General features: G+C 45.6%; 1 protein-coding gene across 1 annotated transcript in view; it reads right to left on the bottom strand.

Annotated features, from left to right (window-relative positions):
- COL14A1 (collagen type XIV alpha 1 chain) overlaps positions 1-21,482 on the bottom strand; it is a 292,376-nt gene extending 270,894 nt beyond the window's left edge. The window contains 1 exon segment of the mRNA XM_040354914.1: positions 21,292-21,482. The gene's annotated coding sequence lies outside the window, so the exon portion shown is untranslated.
- Between the last annotated feature and the right edge of the window lie 5,950 nt (positions 21,483-27,432).

Below are 27,432 nucleotides of genomic sequence, written 5' to 3' on the forward strand. Positions count from 1 at the left end.
AGGCCCCCGGATGGCTACCCCCCTTTTTATATATATATATTTCTTTATTTCTTCTTTTTTTTGTAAAGGCCCCCCCTGCTTCTCAACTTGCGGCAGCCCCCCGCTTCTCAATTTCAGGCGGCAGTTCTCTGCTCCAGGGGGCCCATACCTTAATCTGTGTAAGGGGCCCCAAAATTCCTGATGGCGGCCCTGCGCATACCTCCCAAGACGCACGGATTCTGTGGGACTTTCCCGCACAGACAGCTTCTTCCCGCAGTCCCGCGAAAGGGTTAATTTTCCCGCACTGCAAGAGGAGGCAGCACGGAAGCAGGAGGAACCGGAGCGGTGTGTGGAGGACTGTGGCTGCTGAAGGGAAGAAAGCCGACAGCCGGGCTAATGACAGTCTGTGGCCCCGGCGCTGCCGGCACAGGTGAGAGGCACTCCCCCCCGCTCAACAACTGCAAAACCCCCCCCAGGAGGAACCGGAGCGGTGTGTGGATGTCTGCTGAAGGGAAGAGAGCCGACACATTCAGTGCACAGGTGAGAGGCACCCCCCCCCGCTCAACAACTTTAATGCGCACCCCCCCCCCCGCTCAACAACTTTAATGCGCACCCCCCCCCGATCACTCAACAACTATGATCCCACCCTCGCTCAACATCTTCAATCCCCCCCAATTCTCGGCTCCAGGGGGCCCCTTCAACACTCAAGCCCAGGGGCCCCCACCACCCAAGTCCTGCCCTGACAACGACATTAATGTTTTCTTTGTTTTCCCAGGTGGTGGGCAGGGCTTTCTTCTGTCTGCAGAACACTGGTTATGTTCGGTGTTTTGTCTCTCTCTCTCCCCTCACCAACAGTCAAGGAAAGGGAGAAACAGTTGTAGGCAGGTCATCTTTCTCCACTGCAGTAGGCACTCTTCAATAGCGTCACTGTTGTTGGAGAGGAAGTCAAGAGGAACATGGTTTCCTGGGTCACTGAAGAAGCTATCCTATTGGACGCGGTTACCCCATGTGACCCTAGCAGCCATCTTGGGTGTGGCAGAGCCTTTTTAAGGCCCTGGCTCCCAGGCTTGGCTTGCTTTATGCGAGTTGGTAGAGAAGGGACAAGTACACCGCTTGTTAGGGACAGTACTAGCAACAGGGAAAGGTTTCTGACAAGGAGGGAAAGCGTAGGGATGCATCTCCTTTGGTCTTCATCCCGTTTGGGCACAAGATGGCCAGGCTGTATTCTGATTTCTCAGCAGATGCTGCCAGTCCAGCTGATACCAGCTCTCTTCCCATTACTGGAAATCGAGAGTGCACCCGGTTGGGCAGCCTTCCCACTGTACTGTTGCTGTACTATTACAATACACGTTCTTCACTGCACCTGACTGTGTGACTTATTATTGCCACACCATGCTGCACCCCACCTACATGCTGTCTGTGTGTGATTGGCTGAAGCATGTGTGGCACTGTCAGTGACAGCCTAGTCTGTGCTAGTCTGTGCTAGACTGCTTGACAAAAAAATGTGTTTTGTTTTGTTTAGATTCGTTAATCTAGTTATTTAATTTAGTTAAATTTGGTTGATTTGTTTAATTCGTATTCAGGATTCGTATTCTGGATTTCGTTTTGTCTTTTTTTTTCGAATCTTTGAATATAACGATTTTTTTTTATTCTAAATGTTCGAATCAATAAATTTCGAATCGGTCGAATCGAAAATGTTATTTTTTTTTTTCAATTCGAATGCAGCAAAGTGAACAAACAAAATAAAAGATCTTCATCAAATGATCACAATGACTCTTTAAATCACCTTAGGAGGAATTTAGTTTCGTTATTTGGAGCATTAGGAAAACTTTGTTTATACTGTAATTCGGGTATTCAGATATATCCGAATCTCCGAACAACGAAACAATTGTCCAAATATTAATTTGTAATGAAACAAACAGCACATGTCTAGTCTGTGCAGCTGTAGTCTGGAGTATGCCCCCCTACATATGTTTATGTGTTGTGGTACCCAGGGCCGGATTCCAGACAAGGCCAACAAGGCCAGGCCTCGGGGCGGCAGTGGGTGCAGGGGCGGCACTGCAGCTGAGAGGAGAGAACACTTTCATTTCCGGAGTCCCCCCCGTCATGTCACGGTTGGTGAGAGGAGAGAAAACAGAGGGAAGAGGAGGCCATCTCAATGTAATTTTCGGCAGCCACACCCCCCAATGATCAATTTCATTTTTGACAGCAACATCCCCCCCGGTTCTCAATGTCATATTCGGCAACAGCACCCACAGCTGCTTCCCAGTGTCCTGACGAAAAAGTCCCCTGGCAAATAATGTCCCTCCTGTACTGCGCAGGCGGGGGCGGCATTGAAGGACCCGGCCTTGGGGCGGCAAAGGGAGTAAATCCGGGCCTGGTGGTACCATTCATTTAGTGCCATAACTTGTGGTGCACTGCATTGACAGAAAGGGTCAGGTACTTTTAGGCCCCGTACACACGATAGAATCCATCCGCTGAAAAATCTCAGCGGATCGGTTTCAGCGGATAGATTCTATGGTGTGTACATTCCAGCGGATCTTTATCCGCGGATATTTCCGAATTTCAGCAGATAAAAATTTGTTGACATGCCAACAAATCTATCCGCTGGAATCGGATCCCACGGATCGATCCGCTGGTCTGTACAGACTCACCGGATCGATCCGTCCGAGGGGATCCCCCGCATGCGTCGTAATGATTCGACGCATGCGTGGAATTCCTTATATGACTGCGTCGCGCACGTCGCCGCGTCATCATTGCGGCGACGGCACGACACGTCATCGCCAAAGGATTTCGGCGCGGATTTCGATTCGATGGTGAGTACACTCCATCGGATGGAAATCCGCGCAAATCCTCGCTGGACCGTATCCGCGGATAAATCCTCTCGTGTGTATGGGGCCTTACAGTATATTTTACATTTTTGTTGTCGGGTTCCTGTAATAAGTTGAGGGCCACATAACTGGGGGGAGCAAGGGCAGAAGTATGTCTGTTGCCTACACACTTTGTGCTGGAGGTTGCCTCCTTTTTTTATCTCAAAAACGTGTAAGGTATTTGTTAGTGTATGGAACAATTGAGTGTTCGGATCACATTCCAGATCTTCTCGCAGGTAAACACTATATGTGTGTCTTTTGACTTAGCTTTTTGGGTGGAGCCTCTCATTCTTTCTGGTGACCGTACCTTGCTGTCAGACACAGATCATTTTAGGGAGGTGGATTCTTCTAGATGTAGCTCGGGGCCAAAACACCTTTTTGGAAAGGAATTCTTGAGAAAAGACTCATCGCTTTCCTCAGGTGGAGCAATAAACACATCTCAACCAAGCCAAAAGAAAAAGAGAGCCTAGATGATTAGCCTTTACTAATCCTCCTCCTCCTAGATGGGGGGAGATAAAGTCCCATGTGTCCAGGTGAGAGCCATAGAATAAACCCGTCTTCTGGGAGATAAAGCTGTGTGCTGGAGCCCAAACGGTGCAAACAAGGATTCCATAGCAAGATCTGAGAGTTCCGGGGCCATAAAACTGCACTAATCTGCCAATAAACATAAGGAAAGAGGCAAATACCGCTCATTACTGATGTAGACAATGTTCTGCTGGCAAATATATAATTTAAATGGCAAGAGATGCCTTAAAGTGTATGTCAACCCTGCCAATAAAATTCACTTTTTGCCACCTTTTAGTTAGTTAAATATACAATTGAAGGGGTTTTCAATATTTATTTTTGATATATGTGCAAAAAATATCTACTGATTATGTCAAAAGTTTAGAACCGTCATGTGAACTCTACAGTTTTAGCTCAAGGTTAGTCAGTTAGTAATGAGCCCTGGGGCGGACTGACCATTAGGGCTCTCGGGCACTGCCCAAGGGCCCCATGACACTAGGGGGCCCCATCAGGGTTGCCAGCCTCAGTAAAACCAGGGACAGTATGCAAAAATCTGTGTTTTAAAAAAAAATCCCAAGATTATAGCTGCCCCGCCTCTCCAGTACCTTTTCAGTGTGTGTATGTGTATTCTGTGTGTATGTATACTGTGTGTGTATATTGTATGTCTGTGTGTGTATACTGTGTGGCCGCATAATCTATTGCCTGGGGCCCCATAATCTCCTATTGCCCGGGGGCCCCATGAGTTGTCAGTCCGCCCCTGAATGAGCCATCTACAGAACATTTTATCTCTATGTTGTGCGTTGTGCAGATGGGAAAGTGGGTAGGTATAAGAAGTTTAGCCAAATCACCACAGCAGGTGCTACTAGGAAGCCCAGTGGAGGGAGTACCAGGACACATGAAGAAACTTATATCATTTATCTTTACTGCATCCAGGATAGCGGTAGCTAGATCTTGCAGGGCACCCATGATCCCCTTGGACTTGGTTAAAACTAAGTTACATAGCTAGTCAGGTTGAAAAAAGACACAAGTCCAACCAGTTCAACCATAAAAAAAAAATAACAAAATGTCGTACAATCCCATATACCCAATTCTATACCCACAGTTGATCCAGAGGAAGGCAAAAAAAAACAAAACAGCAGAGCATGATCCAATTTGCTACAATAGGGGAAAAAATTCCTTCCTGATCCCCCGAGAGGCAATCGGATGTTCCGCGGATCAACTTTACCTATAAATCTTAGTACCCAGTTATATTATGTACATTTAGGAAAGTAATCTTAAAGTCATCTACTGAGCTGACCAGAACCACCTCTGGAGGGAGTCTGTTCCACATTTTCACAGCTCTTACTCTGAAGAAACCTTTCCGTGGAGATGAAATCTCTTTTCCTCTAGACGTAAAGAGTGCCCCCTTGTCCTCAGTGTTGACCGTAAAGTGAATAACTCAACACCAAGTTCACTATATGGACCCCTTATATATTTGTACATGTTGATCATATCTCCCCTTAATCTCCTCTTCTCAAGAGGGAATACATTCAGTTCCTCTAATCTTTCCTCATAGCTGAGCTCCTCCATGCCTCTTATCAGTTTGGTTGCAAGAGATAAGAGATACAACCAGTACCCTTGACAAGGTATAACATTTTGCTCATACCTCTATTACCTTAAGACATTGTAGAGAGAGAAAAAAAACACTCAGTAGTCTTTAACCGCTTAACGACCGCCGCATGTATATGTACGTCCACAGAATGGCACGTACAGGCATATGGGCGTACATGTACGTGCCCGCCTTTCCGCGGGTCGGGGGTACGATCAGGACCCCCCCCGCTACATGCGGCGGTCGGAAACCCGCGGGGAGCGATCCGGGACGAGGGCGCGGCTATTCGTTTCTAGCCCCCTCGCGATCGCTCCCCGGAGCTGAAGAACGGGGAGAGCTGTATGTAAACACGGCTTCCCCGTGCTTCACTGTGGCGGCTGCATCGTTCGAGTGATCCCTTTTATAAGGAGACACGATCGATGACGTCAGACCTACAGCCACACCCCCCTACAGTTGTAAACACACACTAGGTGAACCCTAACTCCTACAGCACCCCCCGTGGTTAACTCCCAAACTGCAACTGTCATTTTCACAATAAACAATGCAATTTAAATGCATTTTTTGCTGTGAAAATGACAATGGTCCCAAAAATGTGTCAAAATTGTCCGAAGTGTCCGCCATAATGTCGCAGTCATGAAAAAAATCGCTGATCGCCGCCATTAGTAGTAAAAAAAATAATAATAATAAAAATGCAAAAAAACTATCCCCTATTTTGTAAACGCTATAAATTTTGCGCAAACCAATCGATAAACGCTTATTGCAATTTTTTTACCAAAAATAGGTAGAAGAATACGTATCGGCCTAAACTGAGGAAAACAATGTTTATATATGTTTTTGGGGGATATTTATTACAGCAAAAAGTAAAAAATATTGAATTTTTTTTAAAATTGTCGCTCTATTTTTGTTTATAGCGCAAAAAATAAAAACCGCAGAGGTGATCAAATACCACAAAAGAAAGCTCTATTTGTGGGGAAAAATGGACGCCACGTCGCACGACCGCGCAATTGTCAGTTAAAGCAAAGCAGTGCCGAATCGCAAAAACTGGCCTGGGCATTTAGCTGCCTAAAGGTCCGGGGCTTAAGTGGTTAAAGAACCTCCTCACTGGAACCAAACCATGGGTGCCGGCTAGGGCCGAAACAACTAATCGATTAATCGATAACTAATCGATTATTAAATTAATCGGTTACAATTTTCATAATCAAATAATCGGCCAGTAACATAATGGGGTTAAAAAAAACTAAAATTAGCCCTTTATATTACAAAAAAGCACATCGCTACTTTCACTGTCCCACAGTAAAAAAATGAACCCCTTACAGTAGCAATTATTTTCTCTTTTTGTACTTATTTTAGTTTTTTAACCCCATTATGTTATTAAACTTCTCAAGCCGGGGTCACACCTCTGTTTTTTGGTGTTTTTTGCAGAAACACACTACAGTTCATTTACATGTTTTCCTATGGGACACGTTCACATCCATGATTTTTTTTCAGCTGCTGCGTATTTGTGTTTTGTAATTTGCCCAACAACAAATTGGCCCAAAAACATTAAAAAAAAATCATTTTTTTAAGGCGATTAATCGATTAATCGAAAACAATAATCGGCCAACTAATCGATTATGAAAATAATCGTTAGTGGCAGCCCTACCGGCAATGCAATAGTGATGCTAAAATACGAAGGAAAATTGGACAGCCGCACTCCAAAAATGTTCTTTTAAATAAAAACGATCACAAAATAAACATGCCACAGCAAAAAAATTGGAACAAAAGCTTAAAGCGGGGGTTCACCCTAAAACTACTTTCTAGTATTACAATGTCCCGACACATTACAATACAATTATGCCTATTTTTTTTTTTTATGCTGTACATACCTCGGTACAGCTAATTCACCCGCGGCTTCCGGGTTGCCAATCCCGCGGGAGTGGGCGTTCCTAACTTGCTGGTGAATGACGTGATGACCAAAAACGAGCTCCCCCCGTCGCGTAAGCTGCGTCACGATTGCCGAAAGAAGTCAAACGGCGGTGCGCAGGCGCAGTATAGCGCCGACTCGCCGTTCGGCTTCTTTCGGCAATCGTGACGCAGCTTACGCGACGGGGGGAGCTCGTTTTTGGTCATCACGTCAATCACCAGCAAGTTAGGAACGCCCACTCCCGCGGGACTCGCAACCCGGAAGCCGTGGGTGAACTAGCTGTACCGAGGTATGTACAGCATAAAAAAAAAAATAGGCATAATTGTATTGTAATGTGTCGGGACATTGTAATACTAGAAATTAGTTTTAGGGTGAACCCCCGCTTTAACGTTTCGCACTGTAGCTTCAGTGCTTAGTCATAGCTAGTAACTGGGGCTACACACAATCGGAAAATCTGATGGAAAAAGTCCATCAGACTTTTTCTATCAGAAATTCCGATCGTGTGTACGGCGGGGTCATCTTATAATCACATCCATACTCATGAGCTTCTGCAATTATTGTTCTCTACCATATGTCTCTCAGAGGAACGATGGTTCTAATACAAAACTGAGATCCTGAAGACAAACTACTGCCAATACAATCTGCAAGAGAGGCAGATTCTCCTGTGAATGTCATGAACAGTACACTGTGCTCATTTAGAAGCATCTCACAGCCTAGCTGGACTGTAATTGACATCTTGGAAGATCTCAGAGCTGAGCTCCAGGCAAACAGCTAAATACACAGATATATTGAGGGAGCTGCCAAAGGATTTTCTGTCTGTCCTGTCCTGTCCTGAGATTGACGCAACCCTGCCAGACAGCACAGTCAGTTTGGTCCCTCGACTTTTCTCTCCTGCAGTTGTAACACTCCCCAATAAAAACTACCGTATTTTCCGGCGTATAAGACGACTCAGCGTATAAGACGACCCCCTAATTTTCCAGCCAAAATGTTGGTTTTGCGATATACTCACCGTATAAGACTACCCCCTTCCTACTAGTCATGCCTCGCCTCACGGTGCCACCATTACATGCCAGACTATGCCACTACATGCCAGACTGTGCCCCATTACATGCCAGACTGTGCCCCATTACATGCCAGACTGTGCCCCATTACATGACCAGACTGTGCCCCATTACATGACCAGACTGTGCCCCATTACATGACCAGACCGTGCCCCATTACATGACCAGACCGTGCCCCATTACATGACCAGACCTGCCTCATTATATGACCAGACCTGCCCCATTACATGACCAGACTGTTCCCCATTACATGCCAGACCTGCCCCATTACATGACCAGACTGTGCCCCATTACATGCCAGACCTGCCCCATTACATGACCAGACTGTGCCCCATTACATGCCAGACCTGCCCCATTACATGACTAGACTGTGCCCCATTACATGCCAGACCTGCCCCATTACATGACCAGACTGTGCCCCATTACATGCCAGACCTGCTCCATTACATGACCAGACTGTGCCCCATTACATGCCAGACCTGCCCCATTACATGACCAGACCGTGCCCCATTACATGACCAGACCGTGCCCCATTACATGACCAGACCTGCCCCATTACATGACCAGACCGTGCCCTTACCTTATCCCATGCGAATCGCGGGCGTGTAACCTAACATCTTACCTTACCAGAATCGCGGCCGTATGATTTTTCAAAAGCCGCGCCTCCGACGTCTTCTGTTCCGTGATAGGCGGAACATTCAGCTTCCCAGGAGGCACTGTGTTCAGTGTTCGCCTATCACGGAGGCCCTCTCGTCCGAGGACGAGAGGGCCTCCGTGATAGGCAGACACTAAACACAGGACGAGAGGCCCTTCATGATAGGCGGACACTGAACACAGTGCCTCCTGGGAAGCTGATTGTTTCCGCCTATCACGGAACAGAAGACATCGGAGGCGCGGCTTTTGAAAAATCGTACGGCCGCGATTCTGGTAAGGTAAGATGTTAGGTTACCGGCGTATAAGACGACCCCGACTTTTAAGAAGATTTTAAGGGGTTAGAAAGTCGTCTTATACGCCGGAAAATACGGTAGTACCGTCTCCTGGTCTCACACAAAAGACTATTGAAAGTACTACCATGTTGCTAGTTAGTGTAGGGTAGTTACATATCTCCCAATCAGTGGCGGTTCGTCCATAGAGGGCGCTGGATGCATTGCACGAATCTATGTTATTATCGTCGCTGCCGCTGTTCTATTCAGATAGTCGGCGCTCATGTCCGGCCATCTGAATAACGGCAGCTGGTTGGCTGTACGGAAGTGCCTATCAGAGCCAACAGCTCTGATAGGCTTTTCCGAGTACTGCCCTCGAGTCCCGGAAGCTTATACAAGGAACGCACTAGGGATGCGCTCCTTGTATAAGACTGACAGGTGTCTCAGCCAATCAGGTTGGCCGGTTCTGGCTACCGGTAACCTGATTGGCTGAGACGCCTGTCAGTCATCGAGGGTGGTAGAAGACATCGAGGGACGTGGATGGCTGACTCCAGTAAAGGTAAGTGCCGGGCGGGGGGGAAAGGGGCACTTTACAGGGCACAGCGGTGACATCAATGGGCACAGTTGCAACAATAGGCACAGTGGGGACAATGGGCACAGTGGGGACAATTAAAGGGCACAGCGGCGACAATTACAGGGGACAGCGGAGACAATTAAAGGGCACAGTGGTGACAATAGATGGCACAGTGGCGGCGTTTGATGGCATGGCACAGTGGTGACAATTAATGGCACAGTGGCTGCGTTTGATGGCATGGCACAGTGGCTGCATTTGATGGGCACAGTGAGGCTGCAATTTTTTTTTTCGTTTGCGCCCCCCCCAAAAATTTTGAGCACCAGCCGCCACTGCTCCCAATGTTTTGAGATGGGAATAAGGGACACCTATCAGCAAAAGTATGCAGGCATAGGACACACCCCTTGTCACTCCCCCTTAAAGGAGAATTGTACAAAAAACAAGATTGGTTAAATTTTTTTACCACTATTATTCCTTTATATTGGCTGTTGGAATTTACAAATGCAGCCATTTAGAAATTGGATGAAAGGTTTAGCTCTGGGAAACGTTTTGATAGCTAAAAAGGTGCATTTTATATACATCCAACACACAGCTCCTTTCGCTATCTGCAACGTAGAGAGCGTCCTGACTCTAATGTAGTCCAAGGGAGGGTGCGAGCACGACGCTCCACACCAGGGAGAAAGCCTTGCATTACTGTGTGGAGTTACAGACAGAAGAACAGGAAGTGAGGATTTCTCAGAAGAAATAAGGACATTTAAAAGCAAAATGGACGGATGAGGTAAGTGAAGGAGGACTGCACTAAGGTAAAGGAAGCTATTTAGGAAAACAAATTGTACCTTTACAACCCCTTTAATTTCTGCATTAACTGATGAGTTTTTTATTTTTTTGTTATCTGTTTGGAGTCTTTTTAAGGCCAGTCCTCCCAAAACTGATATTTCCTTTTTGGTGGATGCTCGAGAGTTAAACAACTTAACCGTTTCTCATATGTCTTGGAAACAATATGGCTAAAGCTCCTTGGGCAATTTTTCAGATACTCAATCAGGCTACTAAAATTCCTACAATCACAAAACAAAGTGATTGATCACCAGATGGAACACATGGCTCCTATTAATTAAGCTACATAAGTAGCAGTTCATCTTACATGACTGCACAATGCTTCAGGTGTGTGCCATTGATCACTACTATATGCTACTACGTGGTATTTGTGCATCTCATACAATAGGACCCATTTATTCCTTCTGATTAGAGATCAACATATTTTCTTAGTGATTTATCTCTAGCATTTTAGAAGAACTGAGCTATTAAAAATTGAGCCCACAGTGAGATCTGAGTGCCAAGTTCTTTGGTCTGCACACCTGCTGTGCCCATTAGGAGGTGCTTCCACCATCCCTGCAGTGGAAAATGTAATAGGAAGAGCCGAGACACACAAAGGTGGGGGAGAACTAGGGATGAGCCAAACGCCCCCCGTTCGGTTCGCACCAGAACCTTCGAACGGACCGACCGTTCGCGCAAACGTTTAGAACCCCATTGACGTCTATGGGACTCAAACGTTCGAATTCAAAAGTGCTCATTTTAAAGCCTAATATGCAAGTTATTGTTGTAAAACGTCTTTGAGAACCCGGGTCTTGTCCCAGGGAACATGTATCAATGGAAAAAAAAGTTTTAAAAACAGTTGTTTTTTCTGGAGCAGCGATTTTAATGATGCTTACATAAAAAAATAAAAAAATTAAAAATTCCTTTAAATATCCTACCTGCTGGGTGTCTATAGTATGCCTGTGAGGTGGCACGTGTTTAGAACTGTCCCTGCACAAAATGAGATTACTATAAGAAAAAAGTAATTTAAAACTGCTTGCGGCTTTAATGTAATGTCTGGTCCCTGCAATATGGATGAAAATCATTGAGAAAAATAGCACAGACACAGACAGTACACACACCACGTAGCTTTAGGTGCACACTGCAGAGGACACGAGTAGTACACACTACGTAGCTTTAGGTGCACACTGCAGAGGCCACAGGCAGTACACACACTACGTAGCTTTAGGTGCAAACTGCAGAGGACAGGGGCAGTACACACCACGTAGCTTTAGGTGCACACTGCAGAGGACACGGGCAGTACACACACCACGTAGCTTTAGGTGCACACTGCAGAGGACACGGGCAGTACACACACTACGTAGCTTTAGGTGAAAACTGCAGAGGACACAGGCAGTACACACCACGTAGCTTTAGGTGCAAACTGCAGAGGACACAGGCAGTATACACCAAGTAGCTTTAGGTGCAAACTACAGAGGACAAAGGCAGTACACACCACGTAGCTTTATGGTGCACACTGCAGAGGACACAGGCAATACACCACATGAGAATACTACAGCTAGCACAATCACCTGCCTGCCAGTAAATTAGGAAGAGCTGATCTAGCTAAACTATACAGTGTATAAATATATATACAACACCTGGGATGCATATATATCCTCTACACACTGTAACTTTAACTGACATAGCCTGCCTGCCTGCTCTATCTACCTACTAAAAATGACACTCTCTCTCTCTCTGTCTTCTCTCTTTTAACCACCGCAACACACTACACAAGGCTGACCTGCAGGCGGCCTTTTATAGTGTGGGGCGTGTACAAAACCCCCCGAGCCATAATTGGCCAAAGCCACCCTGTCTTTGGCCAATTATGGCTCTCCGTTTTTTGCAAGCTGTGATTGGCCAAGCATGCGGGTCATAGTGCATGCTTGGCCAATCATCAGCCAGCAATGCACTGCAATGCCGCAGTGAATTGTGGGCCATGAAACGCAACTCTAATTTGGCGCGAACGGCCCAAAACGTTCGTAATTCGACAAACGATCGAACATACGATGTTCGAGTCGAACATGAGTTCGACTCGAATACGAAGCTCATCCCTAGTGAGAACACCCACATCTCCCAGGTGGACAGGGACAGTCAGGTACTATGGCAGGGAGAACTTACTGTTGGAGCATGCAAGACATATAAAGAGCCAAGGGCTAACTTACTACCATTCTCCACTCTCCTAAAATATCACTTTCGAGTGGACTGACCTTTAGCCCAGGTTCACACTGGGCTGCAGGAGTGAAGCCGTGCAAGTTCAGCTGAACTCGCACAATTTCACTCCCGCTGGCAGTCCCGATTTTGGCCGCGATTATAGAGACATCTGTGCAGGTTTCTGCACAGATGTCAATGTAAATCGCGGGACGAAATTGCAAAAAGTAGTGCAGAAACTACTTTTAGAAATCGGTGCAGCGCCGCATCTGGCGTCACACCAATTAGGATGGTGCCATTGCCGGCAATTTGCGGCAAATACCGCCGTTTTGACATGCCAAATCGCATGTCAAAACGCACCAGTGTGAACCAGGCCTCCATGTCTACAGACTATACCAGCGATGGCGTGCCTTGGCACCCCAGATGTTTCGGAACCACATTTCCCATGATGCTCACTGCAGTCTGCAGTGTAGTTGAGCATCATGGGAAATGAAGTTCCACAACATCTGGGGTGCCAAGGCACACCATCACTGGACTATATCATTGCTTCTAATAGACTCTTGGATACACACTTTAACATTTGTAATCCACCACGAAGGACACAATGAGGTTATTTACAAAGGGAAAATCCACTTTGCACTACAAGTGCAAACTACAAGTGCTAAGTGCACTTGAAATTGCACTGAAAGTGCACTTGGAAGTGCAGTTGCTGTAGATCCGAGGGGGACATGGAAGGAAAATATAAAACAGCATTTTAGCTTTCACATGATTGGATGATAAAATCAGCAGAGCTTCCCCTCATTTCAGATCTACCCCTCAGATTTACAGCAACTGCACTTCCAAATGCACTTTCAATGCAATTTCAAGTGGACTTTGCTCTTGTAGTTTGCACTTGAAGTGCAAAGTGGACTTGCCTTTCGTAAGTAACCCCCAATGACACTTTGGAACCCTGAACAACATAACTTGGCATTCCAAAACTATGGGGCACCAACACTGCATGCCAGCATACTGACACTCAGGGCCAGATTCATAAAGCATTACGCTGGCGTATCTATAGATACGCAGCGTAAGTGTCCAGATGCGCCGTCGTATCTATACGTGCAATTTTCAAAACTAGATACGCCTGAATTTTGCCAAGATACGACCAACGTAAGTCTCCTACGCCGTCGTATCTTGGGTGCATATTTACGCTGGGCGCTTACGTTGATTTACGCGTCGAATATGTAAATGAGCAAGATACGCCGATTCACGAACGTACGTACTCCCGTCGCAGTAAGCTACGCTGTTTACATAAGGCGTACGCCGGCGTAAAGATAAAACACCTCTATAGGTGGCGCAGCCCATGCAAGGTATGGACGACGGAACAGCCATCGTATTTTACGTCGTTTGCGTAAGCCGTATGTGAATGGGGCTGGGCGTAGGTTACGTTCACGTTGAAAGTATTGAGCCGACGTATCTTAGGGAGTATTTGCGACATGATTCTGAGCATGCGCCGTACCAACGTCCCTTCATTTACCTGGGGTCACGGTTAATTTAAATGTAGCACGCCCACTACCAGCCTACTTTGAATTAGGCGGGCTTACGCCGGCCCATTTTCGCTACGCCGACGTAACTTATGGAGCAAGTGCCCTGATAAGATAAAAGGATCAAGCAGATGGTTCCCAAAAGACACTGCCCAATAAAAACATCACTTTTGGGTGGACTGACTCTTTTGGATGTAGCACCCCTCTGATAGCCCAAGGCAGGATAGCACCTGCAGAGGAAGAGGTGGGCTAGCATTTCCCCCCTGGGCTCATTTTCGAGAACACTCTGATGCCAAGTTAACATACTTGAGAAAATAATACATGATACATTCTTAGAGTAGGGTGACCAGACATCCCTGGTTTCCAGGGATAGTCTCCGGATTGAGGACACTGTTCCTGGAGCCAGTCTATCGGATTGAAGTGGCATGGAGGGGGGCACCTGGTACTCTCGCCCTGGGTACAACATTTGAGGGGGCGCAAATTCATTACTGTGCCCCCCAAGTGTGCTGTGTTGCCCTTCCGCCCAGGGACTCCTGTAGTCCAGCCTGTCCCCAATGATCCCTCTAGTGCGGGCGGCCTGTGTGTGAGAGAACAGCGGAGGGGAGGGGTGGTGCAGAGCGTATGGTGGCTATCGGAGAAGCTCTTGGCAGGGGATACTGAGGAGCAACTGGGTGTTGGAAACAATCGCTGGTCCTGGGGAGAGCCCTGCTCCGATAGATTATCATGGAGAAAATAAATGTTCCTGGACTGCCGCACTCTGATAGGCGATTTATTGAAACAAAATAAACAAAGGATAAAATCCAAAGCTGTATAACATCCAAAAAATCATGACACACTGCAATCAATGGTAAAAAGTGGACATAGGGGACAAAAAAGCTAACATGTTTCACATCATGGATAAATGCTTAGTCATAGCTGGGTTGTATGAGGATCTGAAAGGATTTAAATAGAAAACTTTGAATGCATCCAAACCAATTAAAGCTGGTCTGATTATCATGGAGGCCATGGAGAGGTGAGCAAAATCAAATTATCTACACTGTTCATGTGGGGGGGGGTGACTAGTGCAGGAATCAGGTAGGCCACTGTAGTGGTCAGTATAGAACTCAGGTAGGTCAGTGTAGTGGTCAGTATAGGAATCAGGTCAGTTTAGGAATCAGGTAGGTCAGTGTAGTGGTCTGAATAGGAATCAGGTAGGTCAGTGTAGTGATCAGGTCAGTGTAGGAATCAGGTAGGTCAGTGTAGTGAATAGTGTAGTAATAAGATAGGTTAGTGTAAGAATTAGGTAGGTCAGTGTAGTGGTCAGTGTAGGAATCAGGTCAGTGTAGGAATCAGGTAGGTTAGTGTAGTGAATAGTGTAGTAATAAGATAGGTTAGTGTAGTGGATAGCGTAGTAATAAGATAGGTCAGTGTAGGAATCAAGTAGGTCAGTGTAGGAATCAGGTAGGTCAGTGTAGTGGTCAGTATAGGAATCAGGTAGGGCAGTGTAGTGGTCAGTATAGGAATCAGGTAGGTCAGTGTAGTGGTCAGTGTAGGAATCAGGTAGGTCAGTGTAGTGGTCAGTGTAGGGATCAGGTCAGTGTAGTGGATAGTGTAGTAATCAGATAGGTTAGTGTAGTGGCCAGTGTAGGAATCAGGTAGGTCAGTGTAGTGGTCAGTATAGGAATCAGGTAGGGCAGTGTAGTGGTCAGTATAGGAATCAGGTAGGTCAGTGTAGTGGTCAAGTAGGTCAGAGTAGGAATCAAGTTGGTCAGTACTACTGTACTAGTGAAAGGGACTCAGGGGAGTGCTAAAAATCAGGGGGTGCAAATTTCTTGCCTTGTCCCGGGCGCGGACAACCCACGCTACACCATTGACTGCATATATAATTTAAGGAAAATATGCATATAAAATAGTTTGCCATTTGCCAATAAAAAAAATATGTCCCGATTTTCATTTAAAAAAATCTGGTCACCTTATCTTAAAGTGCTTACACAAAGTGGACTTGTTGAACTTTGGCAACCATGGAACTTTCCAGGGACAAATCTTAAAAAGCCTTGCCTGGAAACTCTGCCTGGAAATTCCGGGCAGCATAACACATAGCCTGCACTGCTAACATCGTATAAGACCAATGCCAGGTATACTTTGTTGCTAAGCTAGCTTATGAACGCATGCCATGTCCAAGGTTGTCTAAGAAGACTGCAAATCACAATGCTTTCCATGACATGATTTAATAAACTTGAAACACCTAAAGGAATAAAAAAAAAATCTTACAAATCTGTATAGTTGTCCAGGACACCATGTCCACATTCAAAGAGACCTGGGTTCCATGTATTACCCACTTTCTACATGTTGATTATGATCACCAACAAACAGACCCATCAACGTCTAACCCACCTTGAACTGGTGGGACCCTGGTTTCCCTAAGGCTCCATTCACACCTAGGCGTTTTAACGCCTGAAGCCCGACGCTATTGCAGCCTGAAATACGCTGGAGGGGTGATTTAACATTGTTCTCTATGGAGATGGTTCACATCTCCACGCCGAACGCCTGAAGCTCAAAACAAGTCCCTGACCCTTTTTTTCAGGCAGGTTCAGGATAGCCGACAATGTGTAAATCACCCCTCCAGCGAAAACCGCGGTAAAAAACGCAGCGTTTTGTCGCGGCAAATCGCGGTACAAAACGCCGCGCTAAGGTGTGAATGCAGCCTAAAAGCTCCAAGGGGCTCAACCATTCCCCTTCTCTCCCCCTCATACCCTTCATTCCATAACATCCAAACCTTTCCCGGTTCCTGCTCTGTCCTTACCTCCCCAATCTCCTTAACCTTGGTGATATTATGGCTAATAAGATAGCTTCCAATGTATCACATAACATTATAGTACTGCGCTTAGTACTGTATAGTACTGTAACACTTGTATTGCTTCCACCCAATAGATACTTTGAGTCATCTACATTCACATTCTGTACTTTTTAATGGTCCTAGACGGCCATTCTCTATTCCAATTAGTGGGGAATCCGTGAACAAATCCCCTGCTGAATTGGAGCCCAACAGAACCTATGTCACTTTTGCGCAATCCAAAAGAAGAGACGCTTGAGAGGGGATATGATTTCAATATACAAATACCGTACTGCTGCCCCCACAATAGGGATACAACTTTTTTTGCGGAAGGGAGTTTAACAAGACTTGTGGCCACTCATTAAAATGAGAAGAAAAGAGGTTTAACCTTTAACTACGTAGAGGGTTCTTTACTGTAAGAGCGGCAAGGATGTGGAATTTCCTTCCACAGGCGGTGGTCTCAGTGGGGGGGAAGGATGGTTTCAAGAAACTATTAGATAAGCACCTGAATGACCACAACATACAGGGATATACAATGTAATACTGACATATAATCACACACCTAGGTTGGACTTGATGGACTTGTGTCTTTTTTCAACCTCACCTACTATGTAACTATGTCCGTTGTTTTTTGTCCTCCAGCTTGTGACTGAATGGACCCATGCCAGGTCTATGGACAGGCGGGTGTAAAGGGATGTCCATCCCCCTTTAAATCCTTTTATACTTTAATCCATCCTGTTTGGTATGAAAAAATGAAATGGAAAAGGTTGGAAACCTTTTAAATTTTTTGGACCTGGACAGACTCGTGGTAATCAAATGCCTACCCACAGACAAATGGTGGGTATACACGCATCTATATAGATATATACCGTATTTATCGGCGTATACTGCGCACTTTTTTGCCCTGAAAATCAGGGCAAAATCGTGGGTGCGCGATAGACGCCGATACCCGCTTTCCCGCGCCGAGTTTGAATACTGCGCCGGTATATACCGAGCGCAGTACACTCGTGTATAGTCGGGCAGGCTCGGCTCCTCTCGCACTCACGTCCTGGACGTACAGGACGTGAGCGCGAGAGTAGCCGAGTCTGCCCGACTATACACGAGTACTGCGCTCGGTATATGCCGGCGCAGTATTCAAACTCGGCGCGGGAAAGCGGCGATCGAGCGTGGAGAACGCCGCAGAAGGATGCCGGACCCGACGAAGAGGACACTCGAAGCCGCAGACGGACGCCGGACCCAACGAGGCCGCCGATGGACGCGGCGCAAGACACCAAAACTGTAAGTACAAAAATCTTTTTTCCACAGGAATGCGGGTCCACTTTAGGGGTGCGCGCTATACGCCGGAGCGCGCAATACCCCGATAAATACGGTAGATATTTTTTTAATAAATAATTGAATAGTCATAACTATCGAATTGAACTAGTTTTCAATCAGATTCAAGTCACACCGATTCAATCTGATTATGAGATTACGTGTGGAAACAGAGATGCCATTCAATAACTATTGATCAAAATGTGGAATATAGATCTAATGGGTTGGTTGATTATTTTATTTTTGTTATATTTGTGAGAGATCGATCAGAAAAGAAATTGAGCTTCCAAGATCCGCATGAAAAACTGACAGGCACATCTGATCAGACTGATTGTGTGAAAAGACCCTGAAACTCCTAAGGTGGTCATACACACTTATATGTACATACAATATATATATATATATATATATATATATATATATATATATATACACACAGTAAAACCTTGGTTTGCAAGCATAATTCGTTCCAGAAACATGCTTGTAATCCAAAGCACTTGTATATCAAAGCATTTTTTTACAGGGTATAAAAGAGAAGAAAGCCCTGTACACACGATCGGATATCTGATGGAATCTGATCCGATGGATTTTTTCATCGGATATCCGATGAAGCTGACTTTCATCAGTCTTGCCTACACACCATCAGCCAAAAATCCGATCGTGCCAAAACGCGGTGACGTAAAACACCACGACGAGCCAAAAAAAATTATGTTCAATGCTTCCGAGCATGCGTCGACTTGATTCTGAGCATGCGTCGATTTTTGACCGATGGAGTTCCACACAGACGATCGGATTTTTCTATCGTTTTTTTATCCATAGGAAAAACTGAACACATGTTCTATCTTTTTTCACTGATGGAAAAAAAAAACGATGGGGCCCACACACGATCGGTTTGTCCGATGAAAACAGTCCATCGGTCGGTTTTCAGCGGACAAACCGATCGTGTGTACGGGGCTTTAGTGTAGCAATAAGTTGCTAAATGTTGTACCTTCATTAAATGTAACCATATTGCTACACTTAGAGGCTCCTCTCTTCTTTTTTATACTCAGTAGTGACATGACGCTACTCTTATATCAAGACATCGCTTGTATATCAAGGCAAATTTATTTAAACATTTTGCTTGTCTTGCAAAACGCTCTCAAACCAAGTTACTCTCAAACCAAGGTTTTACTGTGTATATATATATATAAGTTACTCTCAAACCAAGGTTTTACTGTGTATATATATATATATATATATATATATATATATATATATAGATAGATATATATATAGATCTATCTATCCATCTATCTATCTATCTATCTATACATAGATAGATCTATATATATATATATCTATATATATATATATATATATATATATATATATATATATATATATATATATATATATATATAGATATATATATATATATGTATATATATATATATATATATATATATATATATATATATATATATATATGACAGTGCCGTTTACGCTTATATTTGCAAATGTGTGTAAACAAATACTTTAATATATAAAAAATGTATTTCCCGATCGTTCACTCCTGATAGGAATAATCGAAACAGAATGTACAGCCAATTGTCAATATGACACACGCAGAGAATTAAAAGATACCAACGCAAGTTATTGATCACGCTTCTGTTTCCACCATGCAATCTCATAATCTGATCGCTTGATACCCAAACAAATTCATGACCAAAGCATAGTGGTGCTGACGATCAATGCAAAATGATTGATATTTTTCTGGTCCTGGGTGATCAACTCAGTTTGATTGAATCTGATCTGAACTCAAATCGATCAGAAGAAAAGTCATGCCTATTCATGTGTTTGCCGCCTTGATCATTTTGATCGAATCGCACCTTGATTTGGATAATAAAATCGAAATGATAATTATTGATCACATCACTGTTTCCATTATGCAAGCTCATAATCTGATCGATTCACATTCAGACAAATTCATGACCAAAGCATCTTGGTTGCTGCTGATCAATTCAAAACATTCAATAATTTGACTCAGTTTGATAGAATCTGATCGAAACTGAGCCTAAATCAATCGGAAAGGGAAATTATGCCTGTTTTTATTGTTTGCCAATTTGATTTTGATTGAATCACACATTGATTGGATAATAACATCACAGGGCTATATTCAGGTAGCTGTTACGGCGGCGTGTATCTCCAGATACGCCGCCGTAATTTCAAATCTACGCCGTTGTATCGTTACACCGATTCTCAAAGGCAGATACGCTCAAAAAATAGGCTTCCTCCGCCGACGTAACTTGAATACGGCGCCCCTAGCGGCCATTCTACGCTGGCCGCTAGGGGCGCTTCCATTGTTTTCGGCATTGAATATGCAAATGACCTAGATACGCCGATTCACAAATGTACGTACGCCTGGCGCAATTTTTTTTAATGTCGTTTACGTTATTTTTTTTTCGACGTAAGGTTGCTCCTGCTATTAGGTGGCGCAGCCAATGTTAAGTATGGACGTCGTTACCGCTTCGAAATTTGAATTTTTTACGTCGTTTGCGGAAGTCGTTCGCGAATAGGGCTGGACGTAATTTACGTTCACGTCGAAAGCAATGACGACTTGCGTCGGAATTTCGAGCATGCGCACCGAGATTCTTTCACGAACGGCGAATGTGCCGTTCGTAAAAAACGTAAAATACGTGGGGTCAACCTTAATTTAAATAAAACACGCCCCCCTCATCATCATTTGAATGACGCGCGCTTACGCCGGCCCCATTTACGCTACGCCGCAAGTTAGGAGGCAAGTGCTTTGTGAATACAGCACTTGCCTCTCAAACTTACGGCGGCGCAGCGTAAATACGATACGCTGCGCCGCCGTAATACTGGGCGCATCTACATGAATCTAGCCCAGTGTGTGTATGGGCACTATTAAACCTACCTAGTAAAAAAATAAAAATATTAAACAAATATTAAACAGGGACCCTTAACTGCTTATCTCCTGACCCACAATGCGGTCCCAGAGGACCAACGACCCTTATATAGAAAACAACGGCACTTTGTAGAACTTATCATTTTAGTTTTATAATCCCATCATAAAAACAAAATAGAATGCAAGTAAAAAAAAAAAAACAGTTAAAAAAATAAAAAGTTAGTTTTAAACAAAAAAAAAGAAACTACATTCCCAGGGATTTCCAGGATGGAAGAGTGGGAATGTGTGCATCACCCACAGACCAAGGATCCTGGCTGTAAGGTAAAGGGAAGACTTACCTGTACAATCATTAGTGAGTTGGGTTGTGAAGAGTTAGGTCCTCTGCAAAGTTTAAGGAAAGTTCTTCCCTGCTGTTCTCATTTGCCTCCTCCAGGCTGATGTGGGTCCTTCCCAGCCAGACTCCCAGCTGCTCCTTCCTCCTCCTCAGCACTTGATCTGATAGCAAGTGGAAAAGAGAGAAGAAAGGGGCCAGGCAGCCAATTATGAAAGAGAAGGTGGATAGAGAAAAGCCCCGCAGCTAATCGCTGACATTCAAATCTCCATAAGCGCCCCTCCTTTCCAAACTACCTTCCCAGGGATGGCTGGAGTAGTGTGTGGCCCCCCTCCTGCACTACCTGTGTGAATAGCGTGCTGCTCACTTGTGTATCTTTCTCTACTAAAAGCTGGAGAAAAGATCATTTCATCACAAATCATAAAAGCAAATCATCGATATACCTGTGTGAGAAGCCTCAGAAGGAGCTGCGCATGCATTTGCACGCTACCTCGTGTCTACAGAACACGAAAAATTATTTGCGCAATCAGAATGTGAAACCTCTACTACAGCCACATAGACAAAAACACACGCCAGTACCGTACAAGCCTGGTCGTAGGTGGAAAAAATAATCCTGGGGGCGATTCAAAAGGGCATTTATTCTGCGGGTGTGGATGCAGTCGGAAGCTCTGCAACAAATTCATGAAAACCTTGCAACGTTTTCATTGTTAGTACTGTCGCAAGCAACAAATTCAAGTAGTTCTTATCAGCGATGCTTTTACTGTATGGCGCTATCGTTGTGACCAGTGGCGGCTGGTGCTCAAAATTTTTGGGGGGGCGCAAACGGAAAAAAAAATTGCAGCCTCACTGTGCCCATCAAATGCAGCCACTGTGCCATCAATTGTCACCACTGTGTAATGCCATCAAACGCAGCCACTGTGCCATTAATTGTCACCACTGTGCCATGCCATTAAACGCAGCCACTGTGCCATCAATTGTCACCACTGTGCCATGCCATCAAACGCAGCCACTGTGCCATTAATTGTCACCACTGTGTAATGCCATCAAACGCAGCCACTGTGCCATTAATTGTCACCACTGTGCCATGCCATTAAACGTAGCCACTGTGCCATCAATTGTCACCACTGTGCCATGCCATCAAACGCAGCCACTGTGCCATGCCATCAAATGCAGCCACTGTGCCATTAATTGTCACCACTGTGCCATGCTATCAAACACAGCCACTGTGCCATCAATTGTCACCACTGTGCCATGCCATCAAACGCAGCCACTGTGCCATGCCATCAAACACAGCCACTGTGCCATCAATTGTCACCACTGTGCCCTTTAATTGTCACCGCTGTGCCCTTTAATTGTCGCCGCTGTGCCCTTTAATTGTCGCCACTGTGCCCATTGATGTCGCCGCTGTGCCCATTGATGTCGCTGCTGTGCCCTGTAAAGTGCCCCCGCCCGGCACTTACCTTTACTGGAGTCAGCCATCCACGTCCCTCGATGTCTTCTACCGCCCTCGATGACTGACAGGCGTCTCAGTCAATCAGGTTACCGGTAGCCAGAATCGGCCAACCTGATTGGCTGAGACGCCTGTCAGTCTTAGACAAGGAGCGCATCCCTAGTGCGTTCCTTGTATAAGCTTCCGGGACCCGAGGGCTGTACTCGGAAAAGCCGTTGGCTCTGATAGGCACTTCCGTACAGCCAACCAGCTGCCGTTATTCAGATGGTCGGACATGAGCGCCGACCATTTGAATAGAACAGCGGCGATAATAACATAGATTCGTGCAATGCATGAATCTATGTTATTAGACTCAGTGGCGGTGAGAGCCAGAGGGGGCAGCGCTCCAGCGCCCTTTATGGACGAACCGCCACCGGTTGTGACAAATGGCAAAACCTTGCGAGAGTGAGAGAAAAAACTGTGCATGATGTCATAAGCCTAGGCTTTTTCCTGACAAGAAACAGGAAGTGGGCTGTATAAGGTATTTACTGGCAGAAAAAAAAATGTTTTACTATCCAAAGTTAAAGTGCCACTTTAAGACCTGCAACACATCTACACACCACAGGGGATTCCCGCTCATGTGCACATGCACACTGCTAGTTTCTGGCATTTATGTGTGCACATGGACATAATTACCCCATATGTGCGTGTAGCAACCCCTAGCTGTGTTGCTAGAGTGCCAATGTTAGGATTTTTGTTAGTGTAGGTAAATTGTCAGGCTTGCCAAACCTGTGTGTTTGTTTTTTTCTGGGTCAGGGTCGAGTGACTCGGGGAGGGCTGGTATGACTCACAGGCAGCATCTCTGAGACCCCCCCCTTCCAGCAGCGGCCAGTCCATAAGGGGCGCAGGGGCGCCACCCCTCCCCATCCATGCGTCCAGCCCCCTAATCTACATGTGGGGCGCCGGACACATGTTTTTCTTTAAAACATTTGATTAGAGCCAGAGGCTCTAATAGGCTTCAAAAAAGGGTGGAGCCGGGGGACAGTGAGCACACCCACTTGTGTGACAATAGCGAATGAATATTCGCTATTGTCACACTGATTCTTCTCCCAGCCAATCAGGAAGCAGGTCCTGAGACCCATCAAACGATTGGCTGAAAGGACAGGCGATCCTATTGGATGCCTAGGAGGAGGAGAGGGGAGAAGCACGGCGGAAGCCGCTGTGATGCAGAGAAGGAGGAGATATGATGGAAGCTGCTGCCCGTCCGCGACCTAGATGGGGTAAGTGTGGGGCTGGATGCCACCCCCCAAAAAAAAGAAAAACACCAGCCGCCACTGCCCCCTTCTTCTAGAAACATGCAGAAGGTTCTAGAAGGATGAGAGTGGAGGGGAGGAGGAGCTGTCTGGGGGGCCTGACTGATCCCGAACAGAAGGGTAGGCAGGGGGCAGGCCCCCTCACATACCCTGGGTCAGCCCAGCTGGGGGCAGTGGAGTTCGGGTGGAAGATGGAGATGGTGTTAGGCTGGCGGTGACCTTTGAGAGTAGCTCCCAAGTCTGGGGGGGGGGGACCAAGGCCTGGGCTTGGCTGTGGTCCAGGGGGCACAGAAGCAAGGAGAGGACAGCAGGAAGACACTTTCGGGCAAATCTCTGGGGGGAAGACAGCCAGGTGGGCTGGTGAGTGTTACAATCAAGAGGACTGAGAGGTAGCCTGAAGGGACTGGGTGCAAGCAGTCTGGGATGGATGCAGAGCATTCCCCCCAACTTTCTATGATGGGAATGATGGACACCTATTGGCAAAAGTTTGCAGGCATAGGACACGCCCCCTGGCATGCCTCCTTAAAGGAGAATTGTACAAAAAAACAAGATTGGTTAAACTCACAAGTGCTTTTTTACCACTACTATTCCTTTATATTGTCTTCTAAAATTTACAAATGCAGCAATTTAGAAATCAGATGAAATGTTTATCACTGAAAAACACTTTTTGATAGATAAGCAGTGCATTTTATATACATCTCTACAGATCAGACCAAAATGAGGGACAAATGAGGAGGAAAGAGGGACAGAGGGACATTGTTCCAAATCAGGGACAGTCCCTCGAAATCAGGGACAGTTGGGAGCTATGGCAGAGTCGGTCTGTAATTGTAATGTGATTTTTCTTTCGGGAAATTAAATATCATAATGCGCATGTTCTGGTCACAAAAGAATCCTATTAAATACTTCTGGGATTCCATTCAAGTAGCAGATCTGGATGACATTTTAAGGGCTTTCCAATGAAATTATTTGACTCAATGATGGCAAGATGAGATGCTTAACTCTTATTAACAATTTTTATCCCCCCCCCCCAATATGGTTAATGGACAGATTCATGCACCGCATGAATCTATCCATGGCCGCCGTGGCCTCCCCCTATTCAGGCGTCTGGCCCCTTTCAGGATGCCGGGAGCGTGAATTACAGCGGCGGGGTGCTTTTCTGAAGCACCTGATTGGAGCCATAGGCTCTAATAGGCTTCAAAATAGGGTGGACTTGGAGCGCAGGGCATTGCGCTCGGAGCCCACCCAGGTGTGTTAGAAAAGCAAAATAATATTTTCTTTTCTAACACAAAATCGCCTCTCCACCAATCAGGAAGTGCGGGTTTGTTACCCTTTTCTCGATTGGCTGAAAGGTCAGGCGATCCTTTTGGACGCCTAGGAGGAGGGGAGGAGACACATGGCATAAGCCGCCATGATCTCAGAAGAGGACACAGGAGATGCTGCCAGATGCCCGCCGCAGCTTGATCCCCTGCCCGATGTGGCAGTCGATCACCGATGTGCCCACCGATCCTGCCGCCAATGGGGTAAGTGCCAGTGGACCGGCAGACAGCGGGGGGAGGGGGAGGTGAGGTGCCTTAACACCAGCCGCCACTGTCTGTAGGTATAAATCAACAAAAACACTTTTACTACCACTTTAAACCAGCCACAGATGGAGGGATCTGATAGTTCAGGAAGACATGACTGAACCCTTCAAGGTGACCCTAGCATTGGATGTTCTCTTCTTTACCAACAACAAACAAGTCATAAAGAAAAGTCACAAAATTATTAAATGCACGGTTGCTCATTTAAAAAGCAGCAATGCAATGCTGCCAATAGAATGTAATTTTTCTCTGAATTTAAAAAACAAAACATACAATTGATCAGTTGTTATATCTTATTCATATGAAAATAGGCAGCATGACGATTTACAGGATAAACCAAAGCTATGAGTATGGAGAAGCAGGCAAAACCTGAGCCAAGCAAGGATTGGAGAAGAAGACAAGAACTGAACTGGCCAAACAATGGAGAAGCAGGCGAGAACTAAGCCAAGCAAGCACTGTGCCAGGCAAGCCTTGGGGAAGCAGGAAAGAAATGAGCCAGATAAGCAATGGGGAAGCAGGCAAGAACCCAGCTAGGCAAGCAATGAAGAAGCAGGCGAGAAGTGAGCCAGGCAAACATTGGGGATACAGGCAAGAACTGAGTCAGGCAAGCAATGACGAAGCAGGCAAGAAGTGAGCTAGGCAAGCATTGGGGAAACAGGCAAGGACTGAGCCAAGCAAGCACTGGGCCAGGCAATTATTGGGGAAGCAGGGAAGAACTGAGTCAGGCACGCAATGGGGAAGTGGGCAATAACCCAGCTAGGCAAGCAGTGGGGAAGCAGGTAAGAAATTACCTAGGCAAGCATTGGGGAAGAAGGCAAGAACTGGGCTGGGCAAGCAATGAAGAAGCAAGAAAGAAGTGAGCCAGGCAAACATTGGGGAGACAGGCAAGAACTGAGCCAGGCAAGCAATGAGGAAGCAGGCAAGAAGTGAGCTAGGCAAGCATTGGGGAAGCAGGCAAGAAATAGGTAAAGAATAGAAGAAAGGGTAGAATAGAGAGAACAAAGGCAGAAGGCATTTGAAATCTATTATGCAGATGCCCAGCAGGCCAGCGCCAATATATGACAATAATAAATGAAAACGATGTACCGGTATTTACCTAAAACAAATTGTAACCTTGTACATGGGAAATGCCTGTCTGGTTGTATTTATTTGTGCTCCACCAGTGTAATTGTCCCATTATTCCCATAGTGCAGTCTTGTTCCCACTAGACCCCAGGCACTGGTCTCCATGAACCTGTATTTACACAATAAAACTCAGCGGCTCACATGTACAGCTGTCCTGTATGTGGCCCCGTCTGTCAGCAGAGAGGACCAGAAGGTGATCATTTATGTTCCAATTAGCTCTGTGATTAGAGCCTTCTTATGGGAAAATGTTTTTCTTTCTGCCATCAAAGACCATAAAACAAACAGCACAGATGTGGTCTCCTGGGCGAAGGGGTTCAAAGGTTTCATAAACCATAAAAACACACCTTCCACTCTCATTTACTACAATGCCATGCCCGGGAGGTAACACATCAGGTGGTTCTGCTCCATCAGAGGAGACTAGCTCATTCATAGCTATAGACAAGACGTCTTATGGAGAAATCTCTGTGAAAGAACTGGAATCCCATCAATTATGTGAGTTGTTTGACTTGCATGGATCCTGTATGTGGTCACAGTTTATCAAAGATTTCACATTCTTCGAACTTGTATAGGAAGCGAAATTTAGTCATATGAAAGGGTCAACCTACTTTTACTATACATTAGCTATTTTATTGTTAACCTGTTCTTTTCTAAATGACCTAGTACCTTGTGGTTCTCGCAAGTATCTGTGTTAAGGCCTGTACACAC

Source organism: Rana temporaria, chromosome 5 (genome assembly GCF_905171775.1).
Source record: "Rana temporaria chromosome 5, aRanTem1.1, whole genome shotgun sequence".
Taxonomy (NCBI): domain Eukaryota; kingdom Metazoa; phylum Chordata; class Amphibia; order Anura; family Ranidae; genus Rana; species Rana temporaria.